This window comes from Muntiacus reevesi, chromosome 3 (assembly GCF_963930625.1).
Source record: "Muntiacus reevesi chromosome 3, mMunRee1.1, whole genome shotgun sequence".
Classification (NCBI taxonomy): Eukaryota; Metazoa; Chordata; class Mammalia; order Artiodactyla; family Cervidae; genus Muntiacus; species Muntiacus reevesi.
In genome coordinates this window covers 114,486,257-114,500,415 of record NC_089251.1, presented here as the reverse complement: position 1 = coordinate 114,500,415, position 14,159 = coordinate 114,486,257, and positions in this window count along the sequence as shown.

Sequence of the window (14,159 nt, the reverse complement as noted above, 5' to 3'; positions counted from 1 at the left end):
GATAAAAAGTTGCAGAACATATATGTATAACTGAATCACTTTGTAGTATACCTGATACTAACCCAAGGGCTTCCCTGGTAGCTCAGACAATAAAGAATCCGCTTACAGTACAGGAAACCTGGGTTTGATGCCTGGGTTGGGAAGATCCTCTGGTGAAAGAAATGGCAACCCACTCCAGTATTCTTGCCTGGAGAATCCCGTGGACAGAGGAGACTGGTGGGCTACAGTCCATGGGGTCACAGAGAGTCGGATACAACTGAGCAACTAACAGACACACTAATACAACATTGTAAATCGACTATATACTTCAATTTAAAATGGTAAAAAAAAAAAGTTGCAGAACAGAGAATAATATTCCAATTGTTGGAGGTTTATGAGAACATTATGACTGGACTTATGTGGACAGATGCAAGAACAAAGGATTTCAGTGCCAAGAAATTTGCAGTAATGATGAATACTCCTTCCCCTTTTAGAATAAAAGGAGCCTGAATTCTAATTTAGATAAGATGATTCTTTGGGACACGGGTCCATCATCTTCTTGGTCTGCTGGTTTTCCAAAAAAAGTCACTATTTATTGCCCCAACAACTCGTCTCTCAATTTAATGGACTGTAGTGTGGCCAGCTGGAGAAGGAAATGGCAACCCACTTCAGTACTCTTGCATGGAGAATTCTGTGGACAGAGGAGCCTAGTGGGCTGCTGTCCATGGGGTTGCACAGAGTTGGACACGACTGAAGCGACTTAGCATGCATGTATATATTGGAGAAGGAAATGGCAACCTGCTCCAGTACTCTTGCCTGGAGAATCCCAGGGGCGGAGGAGCCTGGTGGGGTGCATTCTATGGGGTCACACAGAGTCGGACACGACTGAAGCGACTTAGCAGCAGCAGCGTGGTGAGCAGTGTGAATGTGGACTCAGTAACATAGTCACTCCTGCCTCATTTCTGACCAGGATAGCACACCCGCCTTGCTGACCTCGACTTCTGTGTATCTTTCAGATCCCTCCTCTTCTCCCTGTTAAGTGCTGGGAGAGGGGGTGAGGGTGGGTTTTTAAATGGTCATCAAAACTCTAACCAGTCCGAATGCTCCTAGCCCTCTCCTGCTCTCCGCACGAGGCCTCCGCTCTGGGCCCACTGCGTTCCCACTGTTCCTCCAACAGCCAGAAACGCTCCCACCTCCAGCCTTTGCCTTTGCTGCTTGCTCTTCCCTGCATGTCTGTGTGGTTTACTCTTTTCAGAATTTGTTCATGATGTCACCTTCCCTGACCTTACTATTTAAAAACCCCAGCCTCTCCCCTACACAAAATATTTTTAAAAGATTTCCTGAGTTCTTTCTGAGCTTTCCAGCCGACAGCCAGAATTGCTGTAGTCAGCAACATGATGACTGGCAAACCTTTCTCTCACGGCAACCCTATCCTATTGCAGCATATTTTATTCAACATTTTGTCAGGAAGTCCATTTCTATACTCTTTTTACACTATATTTAATAGTTTTAAAAATATCTGTAGAAAGAAAATAAAGATGAAAAGAAACACACTTAAGATAATTGCAGTCTCCTCACTCCTGTACGCCATCTACTTATTCATGCTTTTTATCCTTAGTTACTCTTATCACAAGCTTTACAATACTGTGTATCTGACCTGCTGGTCTAGTGCCCGCCCCCTCCACTGAATATAATGGGAGAGATTCTCTTTTTTGTTCACTGTTGACTCGCAGCACTTAAGACAGAGCTCAAAACATAGTGGGTATGCAATACTGGTATTGGTATTGGTTGGATGAGTGTGTGAATGCCCCAAATAGCTACCTTCCTGTATCTTCATATAGATATATGTAGCTAAGGAGGATGCGCGCCTACCAGCAGGCTTTACTCCAAAAGAGGTGGCCTGGGGATGGGATAGGCCAGACATAAAGACCAGAAGCCAGTAAGAGCCAGACATAGCTGGAAGAGGCTGGCAGGAAAGAGGTGGGAGTGGCGTTGTGTTCCTGGTACAAGCCTTGGTCTTGGCAACAGCACATAGGTAACTCTACTGAAGGAGAAGGGAAACCACTTGCATTTAGTGAGTGAAGTGAAAGTTGCTTAGTCGTGTCCGACTCTTTGCCACCTCATGGACTATTCAGTCCACGGCATTCTCCAGGCCAGAAAGCTGGAGTGGGTAGCTGCTCCCTTCTCCAGCGGATCTTCCCAACCCAGGAGTCGAATTGGCATCTCCTGCATCGCAGGCGGATTCTTCAGCAGCTGAGCTATTGCTGCATTTGGTGGGCACCTACTGTGTGCCACATTCCTTAGCCTTTACCACCGCCCTATAAGGTGGGAATTATTAGCCATTTTACAGCTGATAAATAAATAATAAAAACTCAGAGAGAGAGCAACACAGCAGTCAACCTCTTGGTTATACAATCATGTTGACTTACTTCTACCTTGTCTTGATTCAGATAGGTTTAAGGTGACTATCAAAGTTATTTATTAAGCTTATGAATGTTGACCCTGGAAGACTAGCTTGTATTGGACCTATGATAAACTATAGACAAAATGTTTTTTTTAAATGCAAGGGCTACTCCTTGACGGAAATGAAGAGGAACCAGAAACTGGAGGGTTATGACCCTTACTAGTAGTGAAGCTGCTGGGTAAGATCCATGGTCAGATTCTTTCCCGCCTGAGGGGACTCCACTGTCCATGAAAGAAAGTTGAGTGCGAAAAGATATTTGGAAATGATGTGTCTGACAAGGGGTTATCATCTAAAATATATAAGGAATCCATACAGTTCAAAATCAGACAAACAGCTTGATGGAAAAGTGGGAAGAGAATCCGAATAGGTACTTTTCCAAAGAAGAAATATAGATGACCAACAGGTACATGAAAAACTGTTCAACATCACTAATTATAAGGCAAATGCAAATCAAAACTACAATGAGCTATCACTTCACACCTACTGGAATGGCCATTATCAAAAAGGTAAGAAATAACAAGAGCTAGGGACAATGTGGAGAAAATGGAACCCTCACTCACTATTGGTGGCACTGTAAACTGGTGTAGCCACTATGGAAATCAGCACGGAGATTCCTCAAAAAATTTAATAATGGAACTGCCACATGACTCTCAACCACATGATAAAAGCCAATGTCAACAGTCATAAGTCACACTGATAACTGTACCCTTGATATGATATGAGCAGCCCCTTCTGTGCTTCCTCCTACAAAATTCAAACCCCAAGCCTAATTGTTAGAAAAGCATCAGTTAAATTCTGATGGAAGGTTGTCCAACAATATTCTTGGTCAGTACCCCTCAAAACTGTCAAGGTCATCATAAGCAAGGAAAATATGAGAAGCTGTCACGGCCAAGAGGAGCCTAAGGAGAGAGGTTAGATGTTATGTGGCCCCCTGGATGGGACCTTGAAATGGAAAAGACCATTAAGCACAAACTAAGGAAATCTGAATAAATTATGGACTTCAGTTACTAATTATACATCAATATTAGTTCATTGATCATAGCATGTTTACAAGACAAATGTGGGATGTTAATAGGGGAAAGTGGTATATAAAAAATATTGAAAACAGGCCCTCAGCAAACTGTGAGATGAATGAAAGAATGGAAGAGAAAAGCAAACACGTGAGAAAAATTCTAGAGAAATAATTTCAAAAGTTGATAAAAGTAACCACTGAGATTAGGGATCTCAGGGAATCCCAACTGGATAATTATAAAGAAAGTCATAACTAGACCCGTCACAGCTAAACTGCTGCAGTCCCAAGATTAAGAAAAGATCACAAAGATAGTCAGGAGGGAGGAATATACTAATACTGAGGAACAAGAGTAATAACAAAGGCTGATTTTATTTCAGATAAATGGAGGCCTCAAGACAATTTAACATCTTTAAAGTTCTGGAAGAAAAAAAATGTTTAACCTACGATTTTTTAATCCAGAAAAACTCAAAAAACATATGGTGAATTAAAAACATCTTCAGATAAGTGAAAGATAATAATATTTGTTGTTAGCTGACCCACACTACAAAATATCCTAAATGAAGTTCTTCAGTCTAAAGGGAAATAATTTCAGGTGATATTTCCAAATAGGGAAAAGCACTGGAAATGGTAAATATAAATATGCTTTGTCTTCAATTCTTTAAGTTAGTAAATGGTTTAAAGAATCAATAATAACAATGTATTCTGGGATTTACAAACACAGGGAGAAATAAAATATATGATAATAATAGCCAGTGAATGAGAGTGAGTGTAAATGGAACTTCACTGTTATAAAGTTCTTATATAAACAAAGTGGTATAGTGTTAAGTTAGACTGAGAGAAATTAAGAATGCATACTGACCACTAAACTGGCATGTGCAAGTGAGCCCGAGGGGAAAACAATATATTGGTAATCATTACAGCAAATACTAAGAATAACATGTAGAAGCGTAATTAAAAAACCAATAAAGGAAATAGATTATAAGACTACAAATACTCAATTAACCAAAAGGAGATAGGAAAGAAGAAACAGAAAATCCAAGAACAAATAGGTCCAACAGAAAACAAACAAACAAAAACAGGTGATACAGTCAACCCAGACATAATACTTGAGATAAAAGTCTGAAACTCTCAGACCACTTGAAAGAGCAAGACTCAGCTATACGATGAGTACAAAATATACGCATTAAATACATGACTGAGAGACTGAACTGAACTGAACTGAAATATAAAGGCACAGACAAGCTTATAGCAAAAAAGAAAAAAGATGGAAAAAGATATGTTAAGCATAAGAAAGTGTATGTGAATAAATAGTAATTCAGAAGAAAGTAGACTTCAAGACAAAGAGCATATAAGAGACAAAGAGGATCATATCCAAAGATTTCAATTTATCAAGAAGAAATGTGGTATGGACTGAACTGTGTTCTCCCCCAAATGTATCTGTTGAAGCCCTAACTACCGCCCCTCCACCCACTCTGACTGCCTTAGAGATAGGGCCTATAGGGAGGGAAAGTGAAAGTGAAAGCCACTCAGTCCTGTCTGACTCTTTGCAACCCCATGGACTATTTTCAGTCCATGGAATTCTCCAGGCCAGAATACTGGAGTGGGTAGCCTTTCCCTTCTCCAGGGGATCTTCCCAACCCAGGGATTGAACCCAGATCTCCCGCTTGGCAGGAGGATTCTTTACCAGCTAAGCCACCAGGGAAGCCCAGGAATACTGCAGGGGGTAGCCTATCCCTTCTCCAGTGGATCTTCCCAACCCAGGAATTGAACCAGGGTCTCCTGCATTGAGGTGGCTTCTTTACCAACTGAGCTATCAGGGAAGCTCTCTATAGGGGGGTAATTAGGACTAAATGAAGGGCTTCCCAGGTGGCTCACAGGCAGAGAATCCACCTGCCGATGCAGGAGATGCAGTTTCAATCCCTGGGTCGGGAAAATCCCCTGGAGAAGGGAAAAGCTACCCACTCTAGTATTCTGGCCTGGAGAATCCCCTGGACAGAGGAACTGGAGGGCTGCAGTCCGTGGGGCCGCCAAGAGTCAGATGCAACTGAACTTGCATGCCTGAGGTCAGAAGGGTGGGACCTTGACACAATAGGATTAGGATGAGAAAAGACACCAAAGAGCTCATTCTCTCTCTCCACCAAGCGTTGACACAGTTAAAAAGGCAGTTTTCTGCAAGCAAGGAAGAGAACCCTCACCAGGAAGTGAGTTGCCTGGCACCTTGATCTAGGACTCCCCAGGCTCCTGTTGTCTAAGCCACTCACTCTATATTTTGCTATAGCAACTTGCACTGACTAAGAATATGAGAAAATGAGAGGAAATACAAATTACCAACTCAGAATGGTAGAGGAAATATCACTACAAGTTATACAGACATTAAAATGATAATAAGGGAATAGCATGAACAACTTTATGCCAAAAAAATTCAAGAACTTAGACAAACTCAAAAAATGTCTTGAGATATATGCTGCTGCTGCTAAGTCGCTTCAGTCGTGTCCGACTCTGTGCGACCCCATAGACAGTGGCCCACTAGGCTCCCCCGTCCCTGGGATTCTCCAGGCAAGAACACTGGAGTGGGTTCCCAGTTCCTTCTCCAATGCATGAAAGTGAAAGTGAAGTCACTCAGGCGTGTCCCACTCTTAGCGACCCCATGGACTGCAGCCTAGCAGGCTCCTCTGTCCATGGGATTTTCCAGGCAAGAGTACTGGAGTGGGTTGCCATTGCCTTCTCCACTTGAGATATATAATTTGCAGAAAACTAACAGAAGAAATAGATACTCTGAATAGCCCTACATCTGATATTTAAATTGAATTCATAATTAAAAATCTTTTTCACAAAGAAAACGTCTGACCCAATGTTCAATTCTATCCAAATTTTAAGACACAAATAATATTAATTTGTCACAAACTCTCTCATGTAATAAAAGAGGAGGGGACATTTCACAATTCATTTTGAGACCAGTGTAACCTCACTATCATGAAAAGAAAGAAAATCAACTCAAGTACATGAGTGCAAAATCACTAAAAATATTAACACATAAAATCTAGAAATACATAAAAAGGATATTACACCATGACCAAGCAGAAATTATTACAAGAATGCAAGATTGGTTCAACATCAGAATTTTAATTGAAGTAATTCACATTAGAATAACAAAGGAGAAAGGCCATATGATCATCTCAGTAAATGCCAAGAAACTATCTGAAAAAAATCAACACTCATTCATAACATAAGTTCTCAGCAAACTAGGGATAGCAGGACATTCCTGTGGTTTTTATTTTATTTATATATTTTTGCTTGCACTGGGTCTTCTTTGCTGAATGCAGGCTTTCTCCAGTAGCGGTGGGCAGGCTTCTCACTGTGGGGGCTTCTCTTGTTGTGAAGCACAGGCTCTAGGGTGTGTGGGCTTCAGCAGCTGTGTGTGGACTCTAGAGTACAGGCTTAGGGAGTTGTGGTACACGGACTTAGTTGCTCTGGGGCATGCAGGATCTTCCCAGATCAGGGATTGAATCCGTGTCTCCTGCATTGGCAGGAGGATTCTTTACCACTGAGTCATCAGGAAAGACCTCCTGTAGTTTTATAAAGGGCCTTGATGCAAGATCTACAGCTGACATCATATAGTGAGGTGAAAGGCTGAGTATATTTCCCCATCAGGAATAAGTCATGATGTATATTATCATCACTTCAGTGCAACACTGTATTGGAGGTTCTAATCCATTCAATAAATCAAAAAAATAAATAAAAGGTTTGAAGTTTGGAAAGGACAAATTGAAACTCTTATTACTTACAGGTGACACACAAGTTTTATAGAAAATCCTAAAGAATCTACAAAAACCGCTAGTGAATTAGACAAAGAGCAGGATGCAACTATAAGGAAAATCATAAAACTGTAGGTGAATTTAACAAGTTGTAGGTGCAAAGGTACCAAAATCAATTGTTTTCTCCATGTCAGAGGTTGGCAAACTATGACCTGTGAGCCAAATCTGTCCTGCCACCTGTCTAGCTTTTAATTCTTGAGCCTGTGAGTTAAGAAGGCTTCAAAAGTTTTTTTTTCCTTAAATAGCAAAAACCATTCAAAAAATAAAAATATTTTGTGACACATAAAATTATAAAAGTCAAATTTCAGTGTCTATAAACAAAAATTTGTTTGGAATGCAGCCAAAGCTCATTTGCTTACATATTGTTTATGGCGACCAACGTGCTACCACGCCAGAGTTAAGTAGCTGTAACAGAAAGTGCGTGATCTGCAACATCTAAAATACTTACACTCTGGCCCTTTTCAGAAAGAGTTTGCTGAATCCGCTCCATACTAAAAAGTTAAAATATAGTACTGTTCGATTTAACAGCATGAAACACACACCATTTAAGGATTTTTTTTTAATGGACAAGACCTTTACACTGAGGGCTATAAATTATTTCACAGGTAAATTAAGAAAAACAAACAGAAAGACATATCATGCTCATGAATTAGAAAATAATACTGTTAAGATGTCAATTACTCTCAAATTGAACCTTAGATTTAACGCACAAACACACCCATGAAGGTTTGTTGTGGGGTTTTTTTTTATAAAAATCAACAAAATGTTTCTAAAATTGTGCACAAATGCAATAAAACTAGCCTAGCCAAAATGATCTTTAAAAATAATTTGAAGGACATATAACATCTGATTTCAAAACCATGAAGATAATAATCAAGAAAAAGTGAGGATAGAAATGGATCAATGAAGTGCATAGAAAAACAAAAGAAACATACCATACATATTTGTTATCTAGGCCAGAGAGATATTTCAATGGGAGAAAGAGACAATTTTTCAACAAATGGTGCTGTAGCGAAACTGTGTTTAGATAGAAAAACAATTAACCTAGAGCCTTAACTTACACCTTATATAGAAATGAATTTGAGATAAAAAAAAATAAGTAAACCTAAAGTAAGAAAAAGCAAGATAAGAGGAAATCTTAGGAACATATCTTTGTGATCTTGGGTGTAGACCAAGATTTCTTAAGACACAAAAAGGCACTATCTATAATAGCCATAAGAATGATAAATTGAAGTTCATCAGCATAAGAACCTCTGGCCTTCAAAACATATCATTAAGAATAGAAAAAGCAAGCCACAGATTAGGAAAAATAATCCCAATACCTATGTCTGACAAGAGACTTATATTTGGAATATGTAAAGAAGTTTCACAGATCAATCAGGAAAAGAAAAACTCCACAAAAATGGTCAAAAAACTTAAACACGCACTTCACATTAGAAGACACACCAAGGGCCAAAACACACATGGAAAATGCTCAACATTGTTAGTTATCCGGGATCTGTAATACGGATAAAATGAAAAAGACTGACAACATCAAGTATTGGTGAAGAATATGGAGCAAATGGAATTGGTACACATTTCTGGTGGGAACGCAAAATAATCCTGTCACTAGAATGAAAACAGTTTGTCAGTTTATTATAATGTAAAATATATGCCTGCTCTATGTCCTAGAAATTCCACTTTTAAAGACCTTTTCAAGTAATGAAAACTTTGGTCTATAAATAGACTATATAAGTATCTTAATAACAACTTTATTCGTAATAGGTCTAAACTGGAATGAACTCAGCAGTTCATCAACAGGTTTAATGGATAAACAAATTGTGGTGTATCCACATAATGGACTTAACACTGAGCAATAAACAAGAATAACTTGCTGATCAACGCAAACATAGATAAATCTCAAAAACATGCTGAGCGAAAGACCCTAGAGGCCTTCTGCTGGACTCTATTCATACGAGATTCTAGGGCAGAATAACCTTCACAGCAGAAAGGGGCTAGGGTGGGGTGGGGATTGACTTATAATTGAGCACAAGTGACATTATTGGGTTTGTGGAAATAGGGTGTCTTCATGGGGTGTCAGCTGGATGCATGCAAAGTTCTTGTACACATACATGCGAATTAGGGAAAGGGGCACCATTTACTTGCTGACCCATCTACTTCATGCCCACCTCTCCCTCCTTCTCACCCCTCCTTCTGCCCATCACAGCCCCACCTTCCCTGAGTACCTCTCAGATCCTCTATTCTCTCCATCCCTCCTGCTGCTCCAGAGTGATCAGGGCTGAGTTGGGTTCCTCCAAAAGAGCAAGTGGAGGTGATTCCAGGATGCACAGTGAGGAGGGGATGGGGTGGGAGGGAGGAAAGCCCTGAAGGGTGAATCAGAGAGCAGATCACACTGTGGGCTCAGCCCTGCTGGGGACCCTCTGAGGAGGCATTAGGATGTGCCTCAGTCTGTCCCTCGGCGGGAATCTGGGTATTTATCCACTCACTCCCATCATTCTCTGGTTGAGAGCTGCCCCTGGGTTGTCCATCCTCTGGCTGCCCATTTCTGGGTTGCCCTGTCCACGGTTGGTCAAGCCCCCAGGACACTGGAGAACCCCTAGATGGAGATGCAGAGGGAAGCAGGGCTGAGCGGGGAGTGGTCATTGCACTGGGTACCAACCAGCACAGGTGCACGTGAGCCCAGAGCTGGTCCAGGGGACATGGGGCAGGATATCCAGAGCTCCTGCCCAGTCATCATCTCTCCCCTGAGGACCACCTAGCCTCTCCCATTCCTCTGCTATCAGTCATGTCCCTCTCATCCATCCCCTACGGCTGTTAGAGGGCCTCCCAACAGGTAAGTTGGCTGCAGAAGACTCTTAAGAGTCCCTCAGACAGCAAGGAGATTAAACCAGTCAATCCTAAAGGAAATCAACCCTGACTATTCTTTGGAAGGACTGAGGCTGAAGCTGAAGCTTCAATACTTGGTGATTCTTTGGAAAAGAACCTGATGCTGAGAAAGGTTTAGGATAGGAGGAGAAGGGGGTGACAGAGGATGAGATGGTTGGATAGTATCATCGACTCAATGGACATGAGTTTGAGGAAACTCTGGGAGAAAGTGAAGGACAGGGAACCCTGGCATGCTGCAGTCCATGAGGTTGCAAAGAGTTAGACATGACTTAGTGACTGAACAACAGGTAATTCCTGCTTAAATCCTTTCAACTTGCTCCTCTTGGCTTTGGAAAAAGAACCAAAATCCTTACCTCTGCATCAGGGGTTGGATCTGGTGTGACTTATGCCCCAGGTGCACCTGTCCAGCAGCCAACAGGGAGACTTCCACCTCTGCAGACACCCCAGGAACTGACCCTGGTGTATCAGTAAACCAGACAGCCTCTATCCTCTTCCCTCCCTCTCCCATGCCATGGGACTCCTGGCTGGAGTACTGATGCAAGTGATGCTCCCACCTGGGAATAACACTTTCCTAAGGACGGACCTGAAGCTGTTTACCCAGCTGTGCTATTCTCTTTGGCTCCTCTCGGTTAACTGCTAACCACCAAACTCTATCTCAGCTCCAACCAGTAAAGCAGCTCCAACTTCACGCTAAATCCATAATTTGCTGCAAATCGAACTTAATGGGACTAGAGTAAGTATGTTGACATTTTACCATGCTTATGCTCAGTTGCTCAGAGTCGTGTCCGACTCTTTAGGACCCCACGGACTGTAGCCTGCCTGCCAGATTCCTCTGGTCACGGAATTTTCTAGGCAAGAATACTTGAGTGGGTTGTCATTTCCTTCTCCAGGGGCTCTTCCCAAACCAGGGATTGAACCCACTTCTCCTGAATATCTGGCATTGGCAGGTGGATTCTTTACCACTGAAGATAAATACACAGTTAAATATTTTAGATAGTAAAATTTTCCTGTTATTTTCTGAGGGAGACAGAAAGAGGAAGCTGAGGCAGGAGAACCTGGGAGACAGTGCTGAAGCAGGCAGGTAGAGGCCTCAGAAACCCATCTGAGAATACGTTCAGACCCCTTGTAGGGAGTGTAACTCAGACCAGCTTTCCATGAGGGCAACGTCACAATACATATCCAGAGCCTTAAAAATGTCCATACCCTTTGACTTAGAGATATCAGCAATCTGTCACAAGAAAATAATCAGAGATGAAGACAAAGACCTACATGAGGGACCAGTCACCACAACATCATTCATAACAGCCAAATTTAGATGCAAACCATCTAACTGCCTCCTGATGGGGAATTAGCTATATCATTTGTGGCATAGCCCATGTACTGGACTGTTGTGTGGTCATTAAAAATGAGATCTTCAAAAAGTAATTCATGCTGAGAAAACGCTTATAAAAATAAAGGCAGGAAATAAAGGCAGCAAATAAAACTGGACATAAAGCAAACTCCTAATTTTGCTATTATAAGCAAAGAAAAAATAAAACCCAGAAGGATGGATGCAAAAGTGCCAACAGATGCTATCTCTGCATGGGGGATTATAGAAGATTTTTAATTTCTTAATTTTTTCATGCTTGAAAATTTTCAGCTGTATCTATTGCTAAAATATTTCTTTTAATTTGTTTTAAAATGAAAGTAGGCAAGCAAGGCTCTATACAACTCCCTTTTTCACAAGGAAGCTTCCTGTATTCAGTTCTGGGGCTAGGGTTCTAATCGGCATCTCTGAGTTCTTATTTGAATCTTCTAGCTTCTGGGTGGAACCCAGGCTGCACGTTGTCACTCAGATCCTGTTTCCTCTTCTTCAGGAGCAGAAGTGCTGTTGGGAATGGATAGGTCTCTGGTTTAAAAGCTATGTTTACTAGCTCTCATACTTCCCCTTTTGGGTTTCCCTGGTGGTTTAGAGGTAGAAGAATCCACGTGTCAATGAGGGAGACACTGGTTTGTTCCTAGGTTGGGAAGATCTCCTGGAGGAGGGAATGGCACCCAGCTCCAGTATTTTGCATGGAAAATCCCATGGACAGAGGAGTCTGGTTGGCTATAGTCCATGAGGTTGCAGAAGAGTTGGATATGACTTAGTGACTAAACAACCACCACCACCACCCCTCCTCTTTCAGATGAGGATGGCCAACGGAACATGAATAGAAGTGTAAAGTGTGATTTCTAGGAAAGGTGTTTGAAGGGAGCTTAGCAGCAGGAGAAACTCTATTTGCTCCTTTGTCCTCTCTCTTCCTTTGTCTTACTATCTGGAATGCTACAGTAATTTCTGGGGCTTCAGCAGCTACCATATAACAAATAGGCAATATTTATATATGAGGTCATGTACTGCTAAAGCAGACACAAAGAAGACAAAGGAGATTGCAACATTAAGAAAGTATGTGGAGCTAACAAAACACAGTGGGAATTTCTATGCCCCACACTGTAACAAACAAGAGAAAAGTAATAATCCTCCATTTGTTTAAGCCACAGTTGTTCAGATCCTTGTTCCTGGCAGGTGAATGCAATTCCTACAAGATACACTGGGGGACAGTCAAGGATGGCAGAGATATGGCAAAACTCTAAGTGATCCATAGAGATCTCAATGAAATCATTAAGAAAATAGCAACTTCTCTGGGAGCAAGGAAAACAGGCCCGGGCTAAGATGAGCTGAGCAGTGAAATCTGTAAATATAAATTGTACTTGTACAATAATACTTAGTGGGATGGAGCTGGCCTTGGTCACTGGACTATGGACCTGCAAATGTGCATCAGTCCTACATAGCAAGAAGGTATTTTGTCAGGACAATGGGGTCAGGAAGGTTGATGTTGATTACTTACGAGAATGTAGAGTCAATAGAAAAAGTTCGGTGAAATAGAGTGAAACTGAAAGTTAGGAGATCTGGACTTTGCGTGTGACCCTAAGAAAGTCATCCTCCCTTTCTGGGTTGTTTCTCATCAATTAATGGGAAGGAGTGGTTGGACCAGAGCATCTAAGGGTTCTCATGATTCCAAGGATCTCTGACCATAACCTGGGCTGGATGATTACAATGTGGATGAGCAGGAAATGTCAAAAGGGGAGAGAGTCTTTGCTCTTCCCCATACATACCCCATGCCCACTTACACCTTCAGTCTCCTCTCTGGCTGTTCCCAGAGCTTCCCAGAATGTGGGAGGCACAGGGTCAAGCACAAATTGGGTCAGGACTCCCTGGTCCAGAAGCTGAACCTGGTGGTATTTCTACTGTTCTTTCTGGGGTAATGAATTCTCAGAAAGTCAGTAAAGGGTGCAATGATGTCAACAGACAGACATTGCCCTACCTGACCGTCATGAGAAACCTTGTAGAGATTTTTTTCCTGACATTTTCGGGATGGAAAGAGACCTTGGTTTTCTCATCCATTCCCTTCCCTGATGCTTAAAAATCCTTCTTCAACAATGGTCACCAGTTCACACAACAGCGCCATTGTCACTGATATCATCAACATTTTTTATCACCAAAACAATCATTATCACTATCCCTGTCATCATAGTCACCCTCATCCCCATTATCACATCATCACCATGGTGATGCCACCATCATCGCCATTATCACATCATCACTATCTCATCTTCATCACTGTCATTGTCATCAGCAACACCAGCATCACTGACATTTACTGAGTACCTCTTCATGTCAGTCAAGATACTGGGCACTTTACATACTTGATTGCACTAAATGTTCATGACAATCCAATTAGCTAGGAATTTAGAGATGAAGAAACCAAGTTTAGAAAGGTGAAGTGCTTCAGGTAGAGCAGATAATAATCAGAGAAGAGATGATTTGAATCCAGGTTAATCTGATTACAAAGGCTAGTCTCTGTCCCCTACCTTGAAGCCCTGAGACCTGACCTCTGCTATGCACCTTCAGTGGTAGCAAGGTTCCAGTCCCCAGTAGGAAGGACGGTCCATCTTGTGTCAGCATCGCTCATCAAAGGGAATGTAG